General features: G+C 36.6%; 1 pseudogene; it reads left to right on the top strand.

Annotated features, from left to right (window-relative positions):
• The first annotated feature begins 9,942 nt into the window (after positions 1 to 9,942).
• On the top strand, positions 9,943 to 10,688 carry LOC122750957 (annotated as a pseudogene).
• Positions 10,689 to 26,992: the final 16,304 nt, after the last annotated feature.

The following is a 26,992-nucleotide window of genomic DNA, read 5'->3' as shown; positions in this document are numbered from 1 at the left end:
TATTCCAGGCTTCTTACTTTGTAATTATATTTCAACCTTTCCTCTCCCTCTTTCTCATACATTGAATCAATGACCAAATCTCATATTTCTGACTATTGCAATGTCTTCTGTCTCTGGCCTCTCCTTTCTCCTCCTACTGAAACCAACCTAATTTGTTAGCTCATCCTTTCCTGCACAGAAATATAATAATAATTACTTATCTAGTCATTCTGCTTTTAGTCTACTCCCTCTCTGATTTTTTTTTTTTGGTGAGGCAATTGGGGTTAAGTGACTTGCCCAGGGTCACACAGCTAGTGTTAAATGTCTGAGTCCAAATTTGAACTCAGGTCCTCCTGAGTCCAGGACCAGTGCTTTATCCACTACACCACCTAGCTATCCCTAGGATTATTTATATTAAAATAATCTGCCTAATGTACTTCTATGATTGCCCATTCTTTACTGACAAAACCTTCAATGGGTCTCTATCAATTTCTAACATCTAAAAATCACTATCTTGCTCTAACCTACCTATCCAGTCTTATCACATGTCAATAGCAATTACTGAGCATCTTTTGTATGTTTTACTGAGATGCAGCATGATTTGTGTGTGGAGCACTGAATCTGAAGTTAGGGAAACTGGGTTCAATTTTAAACTCTACCAGTTGCAAGCTATACAACCTTGGGCAAGTCAAGTAACCTCTCTGAGACTCATTTCTTCACTGGTAAAAAGTGGCTAATAATAATTCTACTGCCCACAAAACAGGTTGATGTGAGTCAATTCATTCTATTACTTACCTCAAAACCTTTGCTCAGCTCATTGCCTATTTTTGCAATATTCTTCTCTTTGGAATCAATACAAAGCTCCCTTCCATTGTCAAGCTATGCTTAAATGCTATCTCTGACCTGAGGCATTTTCTGATCCACCTAATTGTTAGGTGTCTCTCACCTATTCCAAAATTACTTTGCATTTATCTTCTATATATTTTGTATTTTCTTTTTTGTATACATGTTTTATTCTCCCAAGGGGAAGGACTACTTTGATTGTGTCTTTGTGTGCCCTACAACTAGTCTAAGTCATTGTATGGTATGCACATTTAATAAATGTTGCTGAATGAATAAATAAGTAAAGTACATTGTGAACCTCAAAGGGCTATACAAATCTTGGCTATTATTATTAAGTGCCCTGGGAGCAGAAAACAAGACATGTTGTAGTCTAGCCAGGAAGAACATCTCTGAAACAAGAGAAAATAACTTTTTAGAGATTTTTACTTCAGCAAGTACAAATTAACATAGGAGAAACTTCAGTTTCTATTTAGGTATATATCTATTAAGATATATATTGAAAGGAATTGATGAGTAATTTGTAGTCCTAAGGTTGATGCATATAGAAAGGGAACAGGAGGCTATGGAAGGATGCATTGTTTATCCTTTCTCATGGATCTTCATCCTTGACACTTCAGGGATATTCTTCCCAGAGTGGACCAGTATGGTATTGGCACAGGGGAGCAGGAGCAACTGGAGTTGGTAGGAATTTTATGTTCTTAGTTTGTGGGTTGTCATTAAGCCTCCAATAGCAAACAAAAAAGGTACATATCAACCTTCTGTACATATCAACCAGAAGCACATTTCTCCCAGAAATCAATTTAATTCTCCATTTATTTAGTGCTTATTATGTGCATGCATTTTTGTTTGTTTGTTTGCAGGGCAATGAGGGTTAAGTGACTTGTCCAGGGTCACACAGCTAGCAAGTGCCAAGTGTCTGAGGCCGCATTTGAACTCAGGTCCTCCTGAATCCAGGGCCAGTGCTTTATCTACTGCACCACCTAGCTGCCCTATGTGCATGCAATTTTAAGATCAATAGATACAAAAAGAAAATAAGACAGATTCTTTCCTTAAAGTGCTTTTTAGTATAATGATGTTGACATATACATAAAGCAGAATTGACATGATATAAAGCAAGGTAGATTAAAGAAAAGAAGTTGAGACAGTTGCTATTTTATTTTAAAACACTGGTAGGGAAGAGAGATCACATTCAGCTAGGGGACAGGGATAGAGATGGAACGAGATGATGATTGGTGGTTGAAGTGGGTTTCATGGAGTTGAAATTGGAAAGTAGCTTTCTTTGTATCCTTTTCTCTTTTAGACACTTCCATTTCTCTATTTGGTGCTATTTAGAACCTGCCTTCTCAAGTCAGTTGTTTATTAACTGTCATATTTTGATCCATTTTCTTCAATGAGCCTGTTATCTCATTGATATAAATACTTCTTCCAGCAGCACAGATTACCACACATCCATATTTGCTCATACTTTGTAATACTTTCATATCTTCCCCCCCCCATCCCAAATCCTCCACAGTGGGCCCAACAAACATACTATTGGCCCTCTTACTGCTGTTTCATCATTGTGTGCAGACCAATGAAGCACATGGGCTGTCCATCTGTTATACTACATTCTTGATGTAGTCATATATCTGACATACTCTCATGGGTACCATTTTTCCTCTCAAATTTTTCATTTGTAATAGGTTGCAGTCCACTTAATCTAACCATATTCCTCTTCATTGCTCTTTGGGTGACTCACCAATTTAATATTCTAGAGATTGTGTTTTTCCATGAATTGCAGCTGTACAGTACCATGAGAAGAATACTGATGTTAAAAAGATGGGCATTTTGATCCAAGGAGAAGCTTGGAGACATGAAAAGCACTACACAATTTCCAAAAGCAATTCAATCAACTCTTCTCATCTGATTAATTCTGAGCTTGACTCACTCCTTATCCAGAGTGTCTGTCAAATATATATGAACTGATTGACCAGCTCTATGGTCTATCAAATGCATATCATGATCTGAACAAAAAGCATTCTTCATCCACTTGGTTTTTCCTTTGTGGGTAATTAGGTTGAAGTCTTTTGAGTGAATTAATATCTTATTTAAGAGACTGTATTTTTCCAGAAAAAAATGTAATCAGTATATTGCTATCTACAAACACACAGAGTAAATATCATTTGGGGGACCAGTTCAACCATAGAAAATTCTTATTCTATTTGTACTTGGAACTAGATATCCTGTATAAGATTGGTCAAACACCTTTGTTAAATATAACCTGTTTTTTGTCCTGCTAGATGTTAATAATAGAAAGGTCATTAAATAAACTTATCTATGCTGTGCATCATTGCTTTTTATTGTTTTATTAGTGTTCTTTGCTTCCTCTCCTGCCCCATTACTTTCATTCTAGCATTTATCCACGCTATTTATCATTCATTAAAAAATTTGAGTTCCAAATTCTCTTTCTCTCCAGCACATCCTCCATCCATTATATGACATCATCCAAAGCATATTTCTATTAGCCATGTTACAAAAAAACCCATAAAACAAGAATCATGAATAATAATATTTTGGTTGAAAAAAGAATAAAAAGTAAGAATAAAAACTTTTGAAAAAAAGTATGCTTTGGTTTGCTCTTATCAGAGTTCATTTTTTCTGGCAGTGGGTTGCATTTTTCATCCCAGGTTCTTTGAAATTGTCTTGGATCATTGTATTCATCAAAGTAGCTAATTTTTTTAACAGTTGATTATTGTTACAATATTCCTATTAAAATTAATGTTCTCCTGGTTCCATTTACCTCATTCTGCATCAGTTCCTATATATCTTCCCAGGTGTTTATGAAACTACCCACTATCATTCCTCATAGCATAATAGATTACATAATAATCAAATACTTCAAATTATATAACCATCCCCCAATTGATGGGCATCCCCTCAATTTCTAATTCTTTGCTACTACAAAAAGAACCACTATAAATATTTTCATACATATAGGTCCTTTCCCCTTTTCTTTAATCTCTTTGGGATATAGACTTTGTAATGATATTTCTGGGTCAAAAGGTATGCACAGTTTTATAGCCCTTTGGTCAAAATGTTCTTCTGAATGCTTAGACCAGTTCTCAACTCCACCAAGATTACATCAGAGCAGGGCTTCTGAAACTTTTTCTATTTACAACTCCTTTTTGTCAGCCAAATTGACCTTCCTATTCATTGCCATACATAAAATTTTATTTTATTTGCCCTCAAGTTGTAATTCATACCTGGAATGGACCTTTTCCTTACTTCTGTCTTGTAGAATCTTTAGATTTCTGCAAGATTTAGATCAAATGGTTGAAGAGTAATGTGTTTCATCCTGGAAAGCTATCTCATTTTCATGAAACATCTCTTGATAATAAAGGCAGATAAATAAAACCAAATCATCAACTGACTGTGTCTCCAGACATATATAACATTACACAAATTTTAAATCGAGTGATATACCCCAGGGTTTGCCATCCTTCTACTGAGAGAAGAGCAGTGTATTTCATCATTAGTTGTCTAGGACTAAGATAACTCAGTATGTTCAATTCTGAATTCTGAAATATTTTCTTGTTTTCATTTATATTATTATATCATCATATATATGTTCTCTTAGTATTGTTTCCTCCACTCGAATTAGTTGTTATGAGGTTCCATATTTTTTGGAATTTTTCATTTATGATATTTTTTATGGTATAATACCATTTTATTAAATTATCACAATTTTAAATGGCTCCCTGACCCTAGTTGTAAAACGCTGTAATTTATATATAATATCAATCATAGAGTTACATGTTCTTCGAAAATGAATGTCTTTTGGTCATGTTTTGTCAATTTTTCTTCAGGCTTTGTTTTTTTTAGGTCCAAATATGATATTATTATTTTCAGAGCAATTCTATTTTAGAGTATTCTTCATCATATGTATTCAACATTGTCTAGTTTAATTTTTTTTCTCTTTTAGGAGCTTTGATTTCTGCTTTGTTTCCATTCATATTTCTTTCAAAAATAATTTTTTTTCATTTGGATTGAGGAATTTCTTCCCCTTGTTTAATTATCAATTCTTTATATCTCATATGTAGCCTTGCTTTCAATTTTCCTGATGATTTTTGAGTTGCTTTCCTTCACTTTGTAGTATTTACTATTTTTATTGCGTCTTTTAATATTATTTTCTTATTTTTTTCCTAAATAAGTTCACTTCTGTTTTATTTATGATGTTCTTCCTGTGATGTGTTCTTTCCTATTCCCACCTTTCCTTTCCTCTGTTGGGTTCATTGCTTATACCTTCATTTATTTTATCAATAAGTAATCGTTAATAGATACAATTTTTACCTCCTCTTCTTGTAGTTTTTATTTCATTTCATTTCTTGATTTTTCTCTTTGAAGGTAGTGAGAATAGGGGCTGGGTTTAGATACTACCTTTGCCATTGCACATTTCAAAATTAAATTAATTTTAATTCTGAATTTAAGGACTAAAATGGCATTTCAACTGAAAAAAAGATTATATGGAAAGTATGGCTTACTATTATGCACAGTTTGTTTTTAAAATTCTTTAAAAAATTATAACATTGTATATGTCTTAGTAATTCAATGATTTAAAACTACAACCAGTCTCTACTTTATATCCTTTTCATTTAACACATATTTTTCCAATAAATACTCCAAATTCATTACCAATAACATTAATATCAATAGCAATTTTACCTGACTGAAGCATTGAACTGAAATTTTTTTTGTATCGAGATGATGTGCTATATTTTCAAATTTCCTTTTGGCAGTATGATTCTGGGTTTGTTACATTTTTTAAGCTTTTAATAATCACAAACCTCCCAGAACTTTCTCATCTTTTTAGCATTAATATTCATCTAGTGACTTCATGTGCTATAAATCATGTAATACTTTTATCTCTGAAGAATTAAGTTGCAGTTCATGCAAATGGTAATGTAAAAACACATTTTTGGTGTAAATAGCACATAGCATTATCAATACAAAATTATGTGTCAGAAGCAAGGATAGATATATAGAAATGTAGATACTATAGATTTATATAGAGAGACAGAGATAGGTTGATGTCTGTTTCTCTCTACAAGTAAATAAATATATATAGGCATATATACATATAGCCCTTATATCTGTATATATAAACACATATGTACATATTCATTATATATATATATATGCATATACTTATGCTTGTATATATGTATAAGATGTATGACCAGACAAAAAAAACAACAAAACACAATCATGTAGCAAGAGCAGGTGGTAATAGGCAGGTAGCCATGTTCTTCTTTGGTAACTACTTATTAACAGATAAAGAGGAAGTCTCTCAGCACATTGAATAGACCCTCTGGAGAGAATTTATTGTAGGACATAAAATACACTATGAGAAAGTGTGGATGGGTTTCAATCTGCAATTCCCTGTTGAAGGAAAATCCGTATTGACAAGATTGCAAATCGATTGAAGGATTTAATCTGCTTTGGTTGCCCAAAGAGATTTAGAAAAAGAATATGAGAAATTTTAGAAGACAAGCTTCACTCAGTACCATCAAATGAAAGTCAGAGTCCAGTAGGATGATTTATTTTCCATCTTTACAGGAAAAAATAGAAGACATACTCAGATACATTCAGGCACAGACATCCTGTTGGGGGTACAACAGAATCTTCCTTGTCTTTAAACAAATTGCTTAGGTAAACTGGATTACTAGAAGATGGGGAAGTAAGGCTTAAGCACTGAACTAAAAATTATTCTTTCTTCATTAAACAACTTGTAATATTTTTCAATAATGTGTGTTCCTTTCATAAAAGTATCAGGTGTCCAAAGATCAGAGATAAAGTAACCTAATTGATAATTATCAAGTTTGCCTTCCTTTATGAGAGACAGGATTCTGGTACAATGATTCTGGGAAGGATTGTTCCTTACTTTTCTTATCTAACCATGTTCCATAAACAGATAGTAAGAGATTCTAAGAAGAATTTCATTGGTTTATAGCCAGTATTTTATTTGAAAACTTTTTTCTGCTGAGTTGATCAGGGGAGATCTATTTGAAAGCCTCAATGATTCTATGAAATAGTTATTTTCTGAATCTGAAGAAATAACTCTATTCCCCACTAAATTATGTTCCAAAATATAGGCTATTGTGCAATTGATGTCTACTAGCATAAGGAGGTATACTTTTTCAGTCTGGTTTCAATCAGATCTTCAAATGGAACACTTTGAACCAACATATTTGAATCACATGATTTCTTGTATCAAAGCACAGAAATTGCATGTTAAGTTCAGCTCCTAGTTGCTTTCAAAGCCCCTTGAAAAGTAAGCCTGCTAAAGTGAAATTAATAGTCCTTTCCTTGGATCTAGGCATCTCCTAAGTGATAAGGGAAAGGTAAAGACTCTTTTAGTTTCCTAGGAGATGGTCATGGGATTATATATTTACAACTAGAAAAGAGCTTAGAGGCCATGGAATCCAACCACTTCATTTTCTAGATGAGGAAACTAAGGCAGATAGAGGTTAAATGATTTGCCCAAGGTCAAACAGCTAGAAAGTGTCTGAGGCAGGGATTTGAACCCTTGCTTTTCTCACTCTAAATCCAGTTGCTTATTCACTATTCTTTTTCTCTCTCTCAAAATAGTGCATGGCATAGGCCCCTCTCCTCCAAATATTTGTCTACTCGAGGGTCCAGGCAAACACTCCAGATCGTTCACTTAAGGGTAGTTCTCATGTCAACTGTGCTGCACTTGTCAATTATTGCCTAGTACATATGCTTACAATTACTTTAAGTCCAAGAAGTTTCATTCATTACATTTTTAAAAACCATAGCCCATATCTTTGAAAAAAAAAAAACAGTGATAAGATATCTTCTTTAACAGTTAAAAAATAAAATTGGCTCTTGGAGACACCACATGGGGCAGTGATTTGGGAGTATTTGTCCCATTTTGATATGGAAGGTGGATGATCTTGACACCCAAAGTGGGTCCTCCTAAATTTTAGTTTTGTGATAGTCAGGGATTTGTGGAAACTGAGGAACTACTACTACGGAGAATAGATAAATCCATATTTAGTTTTCCAGAGCCAAACCAGTGTGGATGAAGCATGGGTGGCACATGTCTAGATAGGGAGCTGTGCTATGAAACTCTTTTCAGCCTAGACATGGAGACTCATGGCCTTCATTTCCCAGTTCTCCTTTCCATCCTCCCAAGAGTGACCTCTCTTTGAAACTAATGCTTCCCTCAAGGCTTTGGGAAAGGTTACCTTTGTACGTATTTTGCACTTAAAAGTTTATTTTTTTAAACCTGCAAATTTGATTAAGTTGTTGATCAATGAAATTGCTAAAATAGGTTCTATTTCTTGAATGCAGGGTATCAGAGGGGAAAATGGGAATGAACTTGGAGGAGAGAGATATTTTCAACTGCTATATTGCCAGCGTGAGATATCTGGTGGGGGATTGGAATCAAAGGGGAGAGTTATTGATATATTTTTAATAACTCCCCCAGGCAGAGAGAACACAGATCCACTGGGGGTTCTCCTAGGCATCTGAGTGAGTCAGTAAGGGTGTGGAAAGCTAACTGGCTGGAATCTCATCAGCCATCCAGCATTGCCTGTGGCCCAGTTTGAAAGGAAACCATTCCCACAGAGGGAGTGTGTTTGTGTGTGTGTGTGTGTGTGTGTGTGCGTGTGTAAAGATTGGATAGAGAAAAAGTAATGCCCTAAAGGAGTAGTAGTTAAGTTCATAAAAAGTGGAGGAATTAAAATGACTGACAACTAGTCTTGCCTGCTCATTAGTTCAGCAAGCAAAGGGCACTGATATACCCATAACTGCATAATTCCATCCAACAAATATTTATTTACACAACTGCAGAGGCCCCTTAGAAAACCTTTGGAGATATTACAGTGCTTTTGATACATCAGTTAGACAGTTAACCAATCAGTCAATAAAATAAGCTTTTATGTGAACACTTGTGTGCCAGGCACTGTGCTAAGTGCTGGGGATACAAATGAGTGAGATATTCCCGACCCCTTAGATACAAGGAATTTAATAGTATTGCTAATCAGTTTACAGACTACAAATTGTGATTTAAAATATTTAGCTATTCTTTAGGAGCTTCAGAGTAAGTAAGATACATATTGAAAAGACATAAGGCAAATGTTAACTTGTCTACTCCACAAGCTTAACCAAAGATTCAACTATTTGATTTCCAATTGTGGTTAGGTATAGCCACCGATCAACTTAAAAGTCAGATACCTAAAATAGTAACTTCTGACCTATAAGAGAACATTCAGAGTGGGGAAGAAATGGTAAAGCCAACCTTAACCAATATGGTGGAAAGTCTTGATAGCTGAGAAACAATTCAGAGAAATATAGGCCAAAGAGGCTGCATCTAAGATGGCAAAGATGCAATCCAATAGATGGCTTATGTTATGAACCTGTTAGTTAGTAACAGGGCTATTTTAAGTAGGATATATAGAATGTCACCTGATTGTGCTAGTATCTGACTGATGATTTCTTTCTTCCTATTCCATACTTATTGTATTGGTACCCCTTGAATTATATTAAATTGTGGGAGGAGTCATTGTGTATAAATATCCTTGGATCCTGAGGTCAGGGGTCTTTGGGTCCTGAACCTGAGACCAGCTTTATTGTGAGACAGGATCCCTCCCTCAATAAACCCATTTTCTTTTGGCTTGGAGATTTTGTTTTTTTCTTTGTCTAACACTGAGAATTAGAAATGTTCCCAATACAAAGAAAGGCAAAACACTTTCTCTTCCCTTAAAAAGCTCAGATTATAACTTGGGAGAAAGACAAGTAACTAGGTATATGAAAGATACATAAAGAATGGGTTTTCTTTTGGCAGAATCATGGCCCTGGGCAAAAATAAGGCTTCACCAAAGATAATAAAAAATGACTCAAGAAAAAAATTTATTTATCCATTTTTGTTCTGTTTAGCATTTTATTTTCTCAATTACATGTAAAAACAAATTTGACATCAATCTTTTAAGACTTTGTATTCCAACTTCTCTTCCACCCTCCCTTTCCACTTCCCACCCCCAAGAACTCAATAAATTCATTATAAATTATACATGAGTAGTCATAGAAAACATCTCCACATTAGGCAGATTCATTGATCCATTTTTGAAGAAAGATTGATATGATGTCAAAGCACCAGCTATGTTCAAAATATGCAATACTGAAAAGACACTGATCACAAGGACTTAAAAAATGAAAATTTCCTCTATTTCTGTTTTTGGAGTGAGCCTTGCTGATCTGTAGATTGATGAGGTTACTTTCTGGTATGTTCAAGATAATTACTGAAAATGTTAAGGGTGAAAATTGATTGAATAATTTCCATGAAATGGAACTTGCCTGGAACAAGATGTGCTTCATGGTCAAAAAAGTGACAATCCATGATTGAAGCACAAGTACAACAAGATCTGTACAAACTGTTATGCCCAGAACCAACAGGGTGGTCAAATAGTAAGAAAATGATAGAAATCATGAACTAGGAAGTGCAGAGAAATGACCTGAAAGGAGTTGTCAATTAGCCGATTCCAGACCACATTGAAAAGGTGGTAGAAAAGACTTTCCAGTTCATTAACTCTCCCGATGATGCATTTGTTTGAAAAGTCAAAATGCTTAAGAAGCTAAAGTTTGAATTGGGAATGCTAATGGAACTGCATGGTGAAGGTGGTGGTTCTGGAGAACCTTTAGGAGGTAAAACAAGAACAAAAGTAGAGAGGGCTAATAAATATGAAACACCAATTCAAGAATCCGTCTACAATAAGAACTTTGAAGGCTTGAAAAACAGAATTTATCATTGTGATGGTTTCAGGGACTTTTTTGATCCAAAAAAAAAAAAAAAGAAATGGATGTGATATTTGGTGCTTGAAAAGTTTTCTCATAAATTGGGTAAGCAAGTGGTTTATACTTACTCCATGAAATTGTATAATAGCTCTGTAAAAACAACCGATTATAAAACTTTTTTTTTGCAGGGCAAAGAGGGTTAAGTGACTTGCCTAGGGTCAAACAGCTAGTAAGCGTCAAGTGTCTGAGGCTGGATTTGAACTCAGGTTCTCCTGAATCTAGGGCTGGTGCTTTATCCACTGTGCCTTCTAGCTGACCCCTAAAACTTTCTTTTTTTCAAAAGAAGAGTAGAATAAAGGAAATCTCAGAGGGGAAGGCACAAGGAGCAGGGAAGAGGGGGCCTCCTTAAGTAGGGAGTGTTTGAGCTGAGTCCTGGAGAAAACCTGGGAAACTAGGAGGCAGAGGTAAAGAAGGAGGATTTAGAAATCATCCTATGCAAACAGTTGGAAGATTAGAGTTGGAAGATCAAGTGTCTTAAGTAATATTGTAGCAGAATTGTTACATACATGGAAGATTAAAGTGTGAGAAAACTGGAAAGATAGGAATGGTCCAGATTGTGAAAGGCTTAAAATGACAAAGAGAAATGGGGAACAAGAATTGAGGCAAGAAAACAAATTAGAAACTATTGTGATCATCCAAGAGAGACAAAATGAGGGCCTATAGCAAGCTTATGACTGTGAAAGTGGAGAGGGGAGGGCACATGGGAGAGATAGCATGAAGGTAGAAATACCAAGATTAGACAACAGATTAGCTATGTAATGATTGGAATGATGCCACCTGCTGGAGAGCTACTGTAGGAAAGCTCTGCCATGAGGAGAAGGTGTCTGAGGGCAAGCCAGTCAGGTCCTTGATATCAGGAACTGACAGTTGCTCGTGGGTGCGGTCTATCAAAATTACCAGTCAATCAACTTGAAGAGCCTCCCATTTCTGGAGGAGAACATGAAGTAGGAAGCCAACACTGGCCTCAGAGGGTTTCTCTGTCTTTTGGTTCCTGACCTCACCATGGTGGATCAGATGATGGGGTCTCTTAGAAATAGATAGATTTTTACCTTTCTCTCTGATCCTAATGCTCTTTAATAAATACTCAAACACTTGAATACTCTTGCTACAGCTTACAATTTATTGGTGGACACTCATTAGATTTTAGATAGCATAGTGAGAATTTTAGCCCCTTACAGCTAGCTATATGTGGGGAGAAGGAATGAGGATGACACTGAGGCTGCTATCCTGTGTGACGGTTGCTTTTTATAGTATTAGGAAAGTTAAAAAGAAAGTTTAAGAAGAAAGATAATGAATTCATTGTTGAAAATATTTCTCAAGTTTGACTTTAAGCTTTCTATGGGGCATCTAGTTCTAGATGTTGAAAAGGTAGATACTGATGGGAAGCTGGAGATCAGGAGAGAGGCTAGATATTTAGATCTGGGAATCATCTGTAAAGAGATGATAACTGAGCATTTGGGAGTTAATAAGATCATCATATGAGATAATATTGAGAAGAAAAGAGGGCCCAGGATAAAAACATGGGAGGATACTCCAAAATGGATGTGATATAGATTAAGAGTCATCAAAGGGGGACAGATAGGTGATGCAGTAGATAGAGAACTGGCCCTGGAGTCAGGAGAACCTGAGTTCAAATTCGCCCTTAGACACTTGACATTTACTAGCTGTGTGAACCTGGCCAAGTCACTTAACCACAATTGCCTCACCAAAAAAAAAAAAAAAAAAGTCATCAAAGGAAACTGGAGTAGTTAGACAGGAAAAGAGTGAGAGAATAAGAAGAAAACCCTGTCACCAAAACTTAGACAGTATCACTAGGAGGATATTCAGAACCAATTACTGGCTTTCCTAAGATCATTGGAGAAATGCCAGTTGTTAGTACATACCAGATATTATACTGAAGTAGGTGTCTTGGCAAGAGTAGGGTGGGCAGCTCTTAACCTGCGATCTATCTAAAAAAGGTAGTTTCCCTCTTGGAGCTCACAGATTCCACAAAATTGGTTTTATTCCTTTTCCTCTACTCTCTAATTTCTTTCTTACATTTTTAATTATACCATATACTTTTTCTGATTCCTAAAAACAACTTTGTTTTGTGGAACTTTGAATCAAAAAGACCTTGCTTGAATGCTGGATCCTTCATCTATTTTATCTCTGCCACTGTGGAAAAATCTTTGAGCCTTTCTATACCTCTGTTTCTACATGAGTAAAATGGAAATAATAACAATACTACTCACCTTACAGGGTTATGATGAAGAACAAATGAAGAGTGAGACATTGTGTTATGTGGTGGCACACAAAAACAAAAGCAAGACAGTCCATACCCTCAAGGATCTTATAGTTTACTATGTCCAAAGAATTTTCCATTTTTTTGGGGGGGGTTAGGAAATAGGTCTGGATCTGTGATTTAATGAGTATAAAGAACTCCTAGTATTGTAGTATCAAAATTCTCCCCTCTAAATCCATGTTAGATAGTTGCCTGGAGAATTGAAAAGTAAGTGACTTGACCAAGGTCACACAGATAGTAAGCGTCAAAACTAATACTTGAACCTATGTCTTTCTGACTACAATTGCTATGCCATTCTGCCTTTTTGTAATCATCAAAGAGTAACAATAATATGATTTGATCCTTCTTTTCTTCACTTTTTCCCTTTATAGTGTCACTTTTCCACCTAACTTGAGATCCATTTCTCCTATTGTGCCTTTATGAACTCAGATGTTTTACTGGGTTTGCACCTTTCTCTGTTTAAAACACACACACACACACACACACACACACACACACACACACACACACACACACACACACACACACACACACACTAGATCACCTTCACTTGAGCTTGACCATAGGTTAAAGCCATTCTCTTTCTCCTTGTGACTGAAAAGAAGTGCTGTAGTGGTGGCAGTTGTCAAACAAGTGAGAAACCTGTCAGTGCAGCCCAAAAGCATGCTCCAGAGAGATCCCTCTAATTGGCTTTGAGTCCATTCATATTAAAACAGTAGGGCAAGGAAGAAAGGAAATCTAATGGAATATTCAAAGCATTTTGCTAAAAGCCAGTGCCTAATTACAGTGGTGCACACACAGCAGGGACCCTGAAAAGGGGAGATATTGAAAACATCTTTATATTCTTCATCTCTGAAGAGCTCTTTTTGAGTTCAAATGCATTTTGTGCTAAGGAGGCAGTGTGCTGACAAGCTTTACCCCTGACAAGAATCTCCTTGACAGGCAGAGTGATCATTTGTCATTGTGCTCAGATGCTGCCTCATTATTAATAGAAAGTTTATTTATTCTCTGATCCCTTACTCAACTAATTAAGATTCTTGCACGTTTTAGGCATTTCGTTTAGTGCTCAGGATTCCAGATGAGTTGGCATTTGGCTGGTGAACAGAAAGAAGCTTTAGATGGTGCCTGTTGGAATCTGTCTGGATGTGCAGTTCTGCATAAATGAGACTGGACTTGGTAAGAGCCCTTGAAGAGCACTTCTCATTTCACCCAGAAGCATTTTCCCCCCTGTTTCTCATTTGTATTGCAGGTCTGTGGTTGTGAAATAAGTGTATTGCTATAAATTAACAACCATGCCACATATTTTTTATTCTGGAAGTGTAATTCAAAAAACTGTCACAAGGAATATCAAAGCTATATATTCTTCTTTATAGCAACCCTCATAAAAAATCTCAATTACTTTAAATTACCACAAAATGACTTTGGAATCAACCTCAGACCTGCTGTCCTTGATTTTTCTGCAATTAGTTCAAAGGGCAAGAGCTAGAGTAGCAAGTATTCAGAGGTATATTATAAAGCACCTGCATTTTTCATGGCCAAGGACCTTTTAGGATATACCCTCTCTTGTTCAAACTAATTTATGAAGGGACAAAGGAATACCAGGTCAGTCTCCTCACTGTGTATTATAGTTACTTATTACCATTTAAAATATTTTAAAGTGGAATTTTTCAGATTAGAAGTAGCTTGGGTTTGTTTTATGTGATTCTCTGTTTTAGACTTGGTAGCATGAAAGTAATTCTGTACTTGGAGAGGATAGGAGCCTCACACTCCTCTTCAAGATTCTCATTTCAGTTTGGCTCATAACCAACTTGAGGGAGAATGGCTTGCTTTGACCTGTGACCTATACCCATTGGCAATTCAACTTTTCCTGGCTATTTTAGAACCCTTGTAAAAAGGTAGACTAGGGAAGATGTACTGGAAGCACATGCTATTTGTGTTGGAAAATACTTGGTCTTAAATCTTTCTCTCCAGTAGCCACACCACTTTTCGTATACAGATGTTTGCTTTCATGCTCAGATGTAACACACTTTTGCTTGGCACAGAAATACATTTTTGGGGCCTCAAGAAGATATTTCAGATAGAGTGCTTTTAGTATTGGTCAATTACACAGACCAATTCCTGATAATTAGCCCACAATATACTGACTAATATTTAATTTATTGTGGGTAATAAATTAGTAACTTAAGCAACTGTAGATTTTTATGATAATTATTTCTAGAGTCTCTATAAATATTTCCAGCTAAATTTTGAAGAATGCTTAAATAGATAGGGGTCCACTTCAGTGTAATGTCTGGACCTTTCTCAAGGCTGCACCTAGAGAATAATCTCAGATTTGTGTCAAATCTATAGACTGGGCACACAGGCTTCACTTTAGGACTTTGCTAATTCATTGAAATCTTTCTGTTATCAGAGGGTTTCCTGAAGTTCTGAAGCTTGGCATGCTTGTTTAAGGCAACATACATTTAATAAGGCAAAGACTTATTTAAAAAAAAAGGACAGTGTTTTTCAAGGAGTTCACCTGGCTTTTTGTTTTGTTTTGTTCTTGTATCCTCTTCTTCATTTGCATGAGTGACCCAAAAGATATTAGTGAGGTTGATGGGGAGAAAGCTGGAACTGAGAAAAATCAAACTGCCTCATGGTTTGTTGAAAGAAAACCCTTCAAATGATTTAACTTTAAACCAAATAGAGGTTTGGGACAGAGATATTGACTCCTATAATTTTAGAACTACTATGTCTGGTTCACAGGCATGACTCTTGTCAATTAGTCTTAGAAATTTGGAGAACCAGAGGCTAAAGAAGTTCCAAGAGACCAAATTAAAAGGGATAGTGTAGAAAGTGTGTTCAAAGATAGTTTAAATGCCTGGAGGTTCTAATTAGCTGGCTAGATGTTCTCCCCAAATGCCTGGTCCCTAGATAGGAAAGCCTTATACATGTAATAGTCTGAGAGCTAATAGACCTGTCTCCTTATGGAAAGAAAGTCGATGAAAGTTTCATTTTTTTTTCATCTAGTCTGATGATTAAATTGTAAAGGGCCTCCCTTTATCACAGAGCTAAAGCTTGAGCTCTAACCTAAATGATAGATAGAGTGTACACCACCTGAACTCCTAAAGTTGGAAGAATGAAGATTAGCCCAGTAGAGACAGAGAATAGGGAACAAAACATGCATGCAATGCTGAGAGAGAAGAGTAAGGCAGCAGAACTTTCACATGATGTATTGTCTTGAAAGAAGCAATCCTAGAGAAAGTAATAAATTCTGAATCTTATTTTTGGGATATCAAAACAGCTAGATCGGACTAATTAGAACTGTTAAGATCAACTTCTTTGTCCAGTTGGGCTACAAATTTTCCCTTAGGAATTTAACAGTATCAGATATCAAGAATGACTACAGAGCAGTAATCACAAAACTATTTGGTACTGATGAAAAAAAAAAGAGAAAGTTAGTCAGTGGACCAGTTCAGGAGCACAAAACACAAAAACAAATGAACATGGTAGAATGTTAATAAATCCCCAAATCCCAACAACCTGGAGAAACACTATTTGACAAAAGTTTTCTGCAAAAACTAGACTGCAGTCTGGCAGAAATTAGGTTTAGACCAACATTTCACATCAGATACTACACTAAATTCAAATGGATACTTGTGAAATGTTATGTCATGAGCAAATTAGAAAAGCTAGAAAGGAGATATCTTCAGAAACTGTGAGTAGAATTAAAGTTCTGCAACAAACAAGAGGTTGAAGGAATCATAGAATCATTAAAAAAAAATTAGTACCAAATAGTTTTATGATTGCTGTTCTGTAATATAGTTTGAGATCCGGTACTGTTAATTCCTTAAAGGAAAATTTCTAACCCAGCTAAACAAATATATTCATCCTCCCAGGAGGAGGAAAGAAATTCACAACAACTTAAATACCTCAGGGTTTTAATTAGCCAGATCTAGCTGTTCTGAAATCCAAATATCAAATAAAATTAAATATATAAGTATATAACCATACACACATATACCTGTATACATATGTATAAGTATACACACATATACACTCTGAATTTGCATTTATGGAATCCATCTTCAATCCTAGCTCTGATCTATATTTACTATTTGTGTAACCTTTAACAAATCACTACTCTTCTCTTAAATCTCATCTTTAAAAGCAAGATGTTGAACCAAAGACCTCGAAGGGCATCTAGCTTAAAATCTAGGAATCTGTCTTTCAATTTTTTATTGTTTTATAAGTTTGTTTAATTTTAATTTCCTTAAAATATATACCCCATGGATATTAAATGATATTATCACTTACTATTTCAAAACTATACTAATATCTAAATTATAATTGTGTAATTGCTAGTCCCTGAGTAATGAAGAATGGATCTTCTTTCTATTCTTAAGTTGCTCATCAAATATATCAATACATGCTGAATGATGTAGGGGATGATCACATATTTTGCTTCCATACCTGTTGCTAACCAGAAAATAATGATCTCAGAGGTGTAAAGAATTAATTGTTATTTGAGGTTTTTATGCCTTGGTGAGCACTGGCCTGGGGCTCCACAAACCCCACTGTGCTCCACCCACTGGTTGTAGCCTTTGCCAGGGCTCTGGCACCTCATGTCATCACCACTCGCCAACGCCTACAGGGGCCTGGCAAAATTATAATGATTGGAAGCCTAGTGAGGGCAGTCATGTGACTGTCAGAGAGGCCATCACATTGCTGGGGCTGTGTGGGGGTGTTTCTAGGTTTGGGGGAGGAGATTGGGCATTCTAGGGGGAATCTGGAAAGCGACAGGCGTTCTGCTAATATTTCAGCTGATTCCCCGGGCGGTGGTATTTTTTCAGGTATTAATAATTTCCCTTTCCCCATTTTATTTCCTTTCCCTTGATACTACTGATCCTGTTTGTGTTTTTTTTTAACGTTGTTCTTGTTAAAATAAATCTTGCTCTGTTTTGAGGGTAGGCTGCTGGTCTCCTTCCTTGCCCCCAATATTGCGGTGAGCTGCTTAGCTAGCACTCCCCAAATTAAAAATTGGTCCCCCACAGAGGCAACAGTGAAAAATAGTATAGTAAGAAGCCATTTCCATGATGATCATGTTTTCCAAAATTTTGCTTTTGGGTTCATTTTTCTATGCTTCCCTTATGTTATGAGTCACTGTGGGTGCCAGTTCCACAAATGTCATCTTTGGATTTCTTTAGCTATTGACCTAACCTATTGAAGAATAAACTAAAATTAGACTTGATGAAAAAGAAAAATCTAATTTCATCTTGTGGATCTGGCTTTGTCAATGTCTTTTGTATTTCATAAAATGGTCCATCTTTCCATGGGTGAAACCCAGGTGTTATTTTTCTGGGCTTTGATCAGGATAGATTCATTCAAACCATGACAATTCTAATTAAATGAGAGAGACAGTGACAGACAAAGGAGACTTTCTTTCCCCTGCTTCTCCAAGTACATGATTGATCCATATATCCCAATATTATGTGACCCTTTGTTCAAAAGTAAATGATTACTCATGGAAAAAGAAAGTTTTTAATGAACTGGGTCTTATTTCAGCCCCAAATTTGAATAAACGCTCACTTCGAACTTGAAATAGAAATATCTATTCCAAACACTGACAGTTCAGTCAGGATTCTTGATTCTTTCAACAGAAAATATTTGAACTCTAGGAAATGAACTTTGACCTATGTACTCTTCCACCAAATGGTGTCTGCCTGGCACGTTCCATGAGCTTGTCAGGAACTTGGATTACTTTTTTCAACTTGTGACAGCTTCAACAAAAGAGTGACAAGTTGGTCTCTAGTGTAATGGCATGTAGCTGCTTGATAATTCAAAGAAAATGGGGGAACTATATTTTCAATGATCTCTTATGAGATGATTTAAGTTAATAATTTAATGGTATATCCATTAGCCTATCAACTCCCTTCTCCATTTCCTCATTCCCATCCTTCCCATTTCAATGCAATTTATCTTTATATTGTTGAATTTTATTTTGATACATCAATCACTTTTTTTTTTGGTGAGGCAATTGGGGTTAAGTGACTTGCCCAGGGTCACACAGCTAGTAAATGTCAAGTGTCTGAGACCGGATTTGAACTCAGGACCTCCTGAATCCAGGGCTGGTGCTCTATCCACTGCACCACCTAGCTGCCCCTTGGTTTGGTTTTTTTTTTTTTTTTTTGCATCAATCACTTTTCAGTAAAGATTTCCCCCATCCTCCTACACTTCTTGTAAGACCTTCCAACAAAGTTTTCATGATGGGAAGTTTTGCCCCTTTTTTAGTAAATGAAATACCTACTGGCACCTAGATGACTCAGTGGGCTAGGGCATTAGACTTGGATGCAGGAGGGATGAGTTCAAGTCAGTCTTCAGATTCTACCTGTGTTACCCTGGCACATCCCTTAACTTCTGCCTGCCTTGTTTCCTCAGTTGTAAAATGAGAGAAAATGATAGCACGGACTTTCCAGGGTTTGTTGTGAAGATGAAATTGGAAAATAGTTATAAAAAGCTTCACAGAGGGGGCAGCTAGGTGGCACTGCAGTGAATAAAGCCATCAGCCCTGATTCAAATCCAGCCTCAGACACTTGATACTTACTAGCTGTGTGACTTTGGGCAAGTCACTTAACCCTCATTGCCTGCCCCCCCAAAAAAATCTTCACAGAGTCGAAGTGCTGCAGAAATGTTAGCTATTATTAAAACTTTCTAATATGATTACAACTGAGAGCACTTGTAAATTTCTGTTCTTAGGGTTTACTATTTCTTAACAGAAATGAAGGAATTGAGTTTTTAATCCCAGTCATCTGAAATACAGGTAAAGTATGCCATTTAGACTTTCAGAAATCCCCCTACTCCCATCATTTCATAACCCATTCTGAAACATTCATCTGTGATGTTCCTTTCCAAGAAATATTAATTCAGTTAATTTCTTCCTGATTCTTGTTCCCTTTAACAATAGTATACTTTGGAATTCGATCTCCTTCATTGAATTTTCACATAAATGTGCGCTCTTGCTCTCTCTCTCTCTCTCTCTCTCTCTCTCTCTCTCTCTCTCCTCTCTCTCATCATTCTCATATACAGCAAGGCTTCTAAAATATGAAAACCTTACTCCCTCCTCTACCCATCAAAGATTAGATTATATTCAAGATCGAGTCTTTTCTTCCTTCTCCATCTTTTTATTTGAAGGAGTTTCACAGAAATTCCAAACCATCAATGAGTAAATTCACTAAGGAAGTAGCTGGCTTTTTTGGATTGAACCCTAGATATGCTTTCTGTGGACTTTACCACCATTATTCAGCTGCCATCTCCCTCTGTGCCTCCTGCTTCCTCCTCCCTTTGGTGAGAATAAACAAACAAATAAATACAAAAATTGGTTTGGTGAATTCCTCCTACAACCTCTATTTTGAGGAAGTGCTCATATAAGCCAGCCTTAATTCTTTTTTTTTTTTTTTGGCGAGGCATTGGGGTTAAGTGACTTCTTGCCCAGGGTCACACAACTAGTGTCAAGTGTCTGAGGCTGGATTTGAACTCAGGTCCTCCTGACTCCTAGCTGCCCCCAGCCTTAATTCTTGTCATCACTGCTGTTACTCTCTACTGTACATAAGTCCCTCTCATTCCTTTTTTCAGCATCCTGTTTCATGTGTGGTCTTCCCCATTAGAATGTAAGCTATTTGAGGAAGTGATTTTCTTTTTGCTCACAGTTTCATATTCTTAGTGCTTAGTACAGTGTCTGAAAACATAGTAAACACCCAGTCCTTGTTGACTTGTTGATTTGACATTTACAGCTGAATCTGAGCCAAATGCAGGCTTTTCCACTAACCACCTGCTTATTTTAGATTTAGTTATATCATAGCTATGGACTTCAGTGCTCCATATATCACTAGTGATCTATACCTTTTCCTAACTAGGGAAGAACATATTCTGGAGCAAGTCCTTTCCCTGGGAGAGGGGAAGGAGGGAAATGAGGCTGTTGAAGTTTCTTATTTCTCTGGTCAGATTATATTGAGTGGCCTTGAAATGGCCTCTTTCCCCAAATACAAAACTGCTAAAGAAAAGTACATCCTTGCCTGCTTAGTCACAGGGGATACAGGACATGCCCAAGCACCCATCTCTTGGAGAGAAACCCTATTTAGAAAATAACAATCCCACTGGATTTTTCCCCATAGACTTTCTAGGAGTTATAGAAGTCAAAAACTTGTCCACAAGGTGTCTATTCTATCCTTTTTCCATATATTCCATCACACCCCTCTTCCTGGACACTCTGAAGCATTGATGAAGTGGGGGTTGTTAGATGATATTCAAACAATTCAATTCAACTAACAGTTATTAAGTCTATCATGTCCTTTCGAGTCTTTTCTTCTTCAGGCATAGCTTCAGTTCCTTCAAGCTACCTCATATAACATAACCCTTCTTTGGACAATGTTTACCGTATCATGTCAATGGACAAAGAAGACCATCTAAATTGAAGAGGTCATGCGGTCCATTTGGAATTGAATATATATGTTGACTTTTCTTGGGCAAATCACATGCTTTCTCTTGTCTTAAGTTGTATCATCTAGATAACAAATGGATCAATCTCTAAAATGACCTTCTGGTATTTTCCCTCAAAAGACCTTCCTTAATAAAATTCTTTTCTTTTCTTTTTTTTACGGTGTTAGATTTTGGTTTGGAGAGCCTGGGATCATTTCTAAAGTCTAGTCCACACTGCACACACATAAATGCTACTCTTTAGTTTGAAGCTATTATCCCTACTTCCCAGTTCTGGTATTTGTGGTTCTACTTTTTAGTTTGTTTAATCTGATTCTTATGCTCCAAAATGTACCCTCATGTATAGGCCATATTGAAAGAGACAAATATAACATTGCATTTGTGTCATTTTATGGTTCTCTTATATGTGTATATTAGACAATTTGCCCTAACACCAGAATGTTATCTTGCTCTTTGTGTGACTCTTCTGAATGGCACAAAAAGCACAACATATAGTTTCTTTCAAATGAAGGAGTTGGACAAGATGAGCTCTAAAGCCCATTTTAACTCTAATGTGTGGTTGTGCATATAGGTGCTTCTTTGTATGTAGAAGGCAAAGGAATCAGCTCTTTTAAGTTAAATTCCTGGTGCATCAGTTTAGAATTTGGCAAGGTGCTTACTCAGCCAGAACTTTAGAAAAAAAATGGTAGACTTCAAAACGACTAAACTCACTACACAAGCACATTGTTAAAGTGATGGAGCATTTGGGTCCAAATTAGCCTTTCCCAATTTCTCTGAAGACTTGGGATAGCAAAAGTTCATTTGTATTATCCAGAAGGCTTTCTGGCATACCAGTTATTTGGGAAGAGGACAGGAGAGAATTACTAGGTCACAGTAATGGATGCAGATCCAAAGAATAAGTTGACTGTGTCAGCAGTGAAATCCCTGCCACACAGATAGTGAAAAATTAGAGGCAGGCAGGAAATAATTTATTGCTAACAACCCTATTTCCACACTTTGCAGTTTGTACCTGTTAAAGCTTAAAGTACACTTTTTGTTTTGTACCTGTCCTTGCTCCTTCTCCTTGCTTCCTGTCACTTCCCTTTATTCACAGCCATTAAATACTTAGAGATTTAAAAGCAGATGCATATTATTAACATCAATAATTGCAATCTGCTGGAAATCATATGTTTGTGTGTGTATGCACACCCACATGCATGCTTACAATAATTCTAAGATCTTGAAATGCAGATCTACTTCTTGTGAATTAAAAAAAACATCGTTTAGACAGGTTGATTCATTTAGCTACCCAGCAGGATCTGATTGCTTTCTAAAGTTAATCCCAAAGAAGAAATATCTCCACAGAAAATAGTGTGGCAGTGATTGCCAGGGATTGGAAAGAATTGCTTCCTGCTAGAAAATGGATTGGGGCTTAATTTGTGTTTTTTAAAACAAGAATCTTTGGGACTCTGGTCCTTATGTTTCCCTGAATGAAATTAGAATAAATAAGTCAAATATATGTGCTTATGTATGTGTATATATACAAACATGCATGTGTTTGCACAGTTCCAATATGTGTATACACATGTATATTTATATAGAAAATATTTGTCAGTAGCCATGAATTCATCATTATGACACATGTTTATATACACATATATGTAATATGCATGCACGCATTTATATGACTTTATTCTTGCTACATATTCACTTTTTCAATAGTGGAAACTTCTGGATTTTGGAAACAATAGGATATCGCTTGCTTTATTTGAAGGTGCTTATTTTATTTGGATTTTTTTTGATGGTAGCTGAAATAGCAAGAAAACCCCTTTTTACAACTGTTATTTAAGTAGCACAAATACTCCATCTGAATGCTGAGAAGATACAGATGTAAAGTATATATATTGCAGATATTCTAATAACAAGGTACATTATCATGGTCTTTCCCCAAAACCTTGAAAGCCTGTGGAAGAAAGGCAGCAGGAAGTACTTTCACCTGTCTTTAGTGCACACAGAGAGTGACTGATGCTAGGTGAAAATGTTTAATTTTCATACTTTCACCTAGGTTTGAAGTGCAGATTAAAATTACACTTTTATTTATGGTTGAAAAATGGGACAAGGCCTGACAACAAATCCTAAAGAGAGCTGGAAGTATCAGTGGCAGATTTCTTGCTATGAATTTCATGGTTTGTCCTATATCCATAGAGAATCAAAGGGAAAACAAATGAATTAGCTCATTATTTCCGAATCCAAATACAGTAGAAACCTGACAATGGACAGTATGGCGGGTGCTCTAATGTCTAGGAAGCCTAAGTATTCTTTTAATTTTTAAAGGGTTAAATAGTTTCTGTGTTCTTCCCACTTACATTGATAAAACAGTAGTATTATGTCATAACCAAGAGGTCTTGCTTGAAAAATTCCTAGTTCCTCATAAAAATGGAAAGTGAGGTCAATGGTTTGAACAAGTCAACAAACACCTATTAAACTTTTATTATGCACAAGATATTGTTATAAGCATTGGAGATACAAAAAATAATAAAGATGACAGTCTCTGAATGTGGTTTTTTTTGTATGGAGAGCAAAGGCAAGAGGAATTTGTGAGAAAAGTGGACTAAAACATTCACGTGAAAATTTGCTATCAAGGGTACCTATAAATAAGCATTTTTTGAGTGGGTTTTCTGTGGCACACAGGTATTTCTGATGGGGGAAAGAGATTTAATGGTATATAAGCAAAACAGCAATCTAGGAACAGGTACAAAAGCTCTTATGGTGGATGTACAGAATGACACAAAAAGTGAATGCATTCTAGTCTTCAGGCAAGTTGAATTATATTGATCTCTATTATGTTTCTTTTGAACACCTTTTTTTTTTTTTTCAGGGCAGTGAGGGTTAAGTGACTTGCCGAGGGTCACACAGCTAGTAAGTGTCAGTGTCCTGAGGCTGGATTTTGAACTCAGGTCCTCCTGAATCAAGGCCAGTTCTTTATCCACTGTGCCACCTAGCTGCCCCTTAACACCCTTTCTTAGAGAAAAAAAAAATTATTTGGAATCAGAAGACTTTGGTTAGGAGTGCAGCTCTGTACATTTCTACTTATGTGATATTGAGTAAGTCATTTAACATCTCTGAGCCTTAGTTTTGACATCTGAGGAGTGGGCAGAATAAAACTTGTACTTCCTGCCTTCCAGGGTTGTTATGAAGAGAGTTAAAGCTCTATAGAAATGAGTTAATGCCATTACCAGGCTTAGCAGTGTTTGTTGCTGCTCCTGCATATTCCTTCTACATGTCCAAATTATTAACTCCTTGAGTTAAATAATGCTTAGCCCCCTTTTCTCCCCTTTGTGTTCTTACTGTAGGGTCAAATTTTAATTTTGGGACTGTTTAGTTAGGCAGCTCGCTGCAATATTGGTGCAAGGAATGAGATTAATAGCATCTTTCAAAAACAGAACAGGGTTTATAAACAAGAATGAACTTAAAAACACAAGTAAGATTAGTAGAATTAAGGGAAAGGAAAAAAAAAGAATGGGGAAAGGGAAACAATACAACCTGAATCACACCACCACCAGGGCTCAGCCAAACACATGGCTGCAACCTGCCGTTTTCCAGTTCCACGCCAGAATGGCAAAACTCCCTTCCCCTTCCAAGCAGACCCCAGGCTGTCCACACACAGCTCCAAGCTAATTGGCTGGCAGTCCTGACTCACAGTCACCTGAACTGCCCCTCACTCGGCTTCCAATCGTTATAATTGTGCCAGGCCCATGGAGGTGTCAGCAAGTGGTGATGATGTGAGCTGCCAGTGAACTGGCGATGGCTACAACCAGTGGGTGGAGCAACACACCATTGCGGAGGCAGGTGCCTGAGCCTCAGGCCAGTGTGCGTGCCAGGGTTTTTTTAATTCTAGCCAAAATATGGGGTCATAAAACCTCAAATCCCCAATTAATTCTTTACGCTACCACATTTTCTTTCCTTTTTTTGATGACTGAAATGACTTAATCATTTTCCTGCTCATTTCTGAGACTTCCTTGAAGACTTTCTGGCTTTCCTTACTCCAGAGAGGTACCCAGGAAAGAACATTGGACTCTGGATGTAGAGTTACCTGGGTTTAAATCCTGCCTCTAATGTTTGCTCTACCATTATAACTTTGGACAAATCACTTAACCTCCTGGCTTTCAGTTTTCTCATTGTAAATGGAGTTCACCTAGATGGACTATGCCCTTCCATTCCCAACTCTATTTATTCTGCTATACTCCCTAAGTTAGAAATGACTGGTCACTCTTCAGGTCTCTCATAGAACTTGATTGTACCTCTCATACAAAATTTTATTTTGTGTTGCAGTTATTTGTCTCTATTGAATAAAAATACTAGATTGTAAGTTCCATGAGTGCAGTTTAAAACTACAGTTATTGGGGCAGCTAGGTGGTACAGTGGATAGAGCACCGGCCCTGGATTCAGAAGGACCTGAGTTCAAATCCGGTCTCAGACACTTAACACTTACTAGCTGTGTGACCTTGGGCAAGTCACTTAACCCCAATTGCCTCAACAACAAAAAACAAACAAAAACAAACCAACAAACAAAAAACTACAATTATTTAGAGGAGTATGCACATGCATTTATTTCCCTCCATCCTGTTTTTCTCCTGTTTATATTTTCTCTCTTCTTTCACCATATCCCTCCTTTCCAATGTGTTGCTTCTGACACCTACTTCCCCTAATCTGCCCTTCCTTCTATCAGCAACTCCCCTTCTCCCTTCCCAGTTTCTTGTCCCCACAACCTTCTACTTCCCACTATGGTAAAATAGATTTCTAGAACGATCTGAGTGCATATGTGATTCCCTCTTTGAGTCAAATCAAATGAAAATATGGTTGAAGCAATGCTCACTCCCTTCCCTTCTTTCCCTCCACTACAAAATCTCTTTAAGGCTTCTTCATGTGGATACAATTTACCCCCATTCTGCCTCTCCCTTTGCTCTTCTTTGAGTGTAATCTTTGATAGGTAGATTCTTTCAATTTTCTATTTTATCTTTCCTTCTAGAATATCAGGGCAATCTTCCCTGAGAATATCTTGGAAGATGATGTCTAAGCTCTTTCCTTGATCATGGTTTTCAGGTAGACCAATAATTTTCAAATGATCTCTCCTGGACCTATTTTTCAGGTCAGCAGTTTTTCCCAGAGATATTACACATTGCCTTCTATTTTTTTTTAATCTTTGGATTTGCTTTATTGTGTCTTGGTTTCTCATAAAGTCACTGGCTTCCATTTGTTCAATCCTCATTCTAAGCAATTATTTTCATCAGAGAGCTTTTGTAGCTCCTTTTCCATTTGGCCAATTTGACTTTTCAAGCTGTTGACTTTTTTCTTATGTCTTTCCTACATCACCCTCATTTCTCTTTCATTTTTTCCTCTACCTCTCTAACTTTATCTTCAAAGTCCTTTTTGAGTGCCTCGATGGCCTGATACCAATTCATATTTTTTCTTGGAAGCTTTAGATATAGGGGCCCTGATACTGATATTTCCTCTGAGGTGCCCCTTGGTCTTCCTTGTTACTGAAGAAACTTTCTATGGTCCTCACCTTTCTCTGTCTGCTCA

The sequence above is a fragment of the Dromiciops gliroides genome, chromosome 1, assembly GCF_019393635.1.
Source record: "Dromiciops gliroides isolate mDroGli1 chromosome 1, mDroGli1.pri, whole genome shotgun sequence".
Lineage (NCBI taxonomy): Eukaryota > Metazoa > Chordata > Mammalia > Microbiotheria > Microbiotheriidae > Dromiciops > Dromiciops gliroides.
Note: the sequence above shows the minus strand (reverse complement) of the source record. Positions and strands in the feature narration are given on the sequence as shown.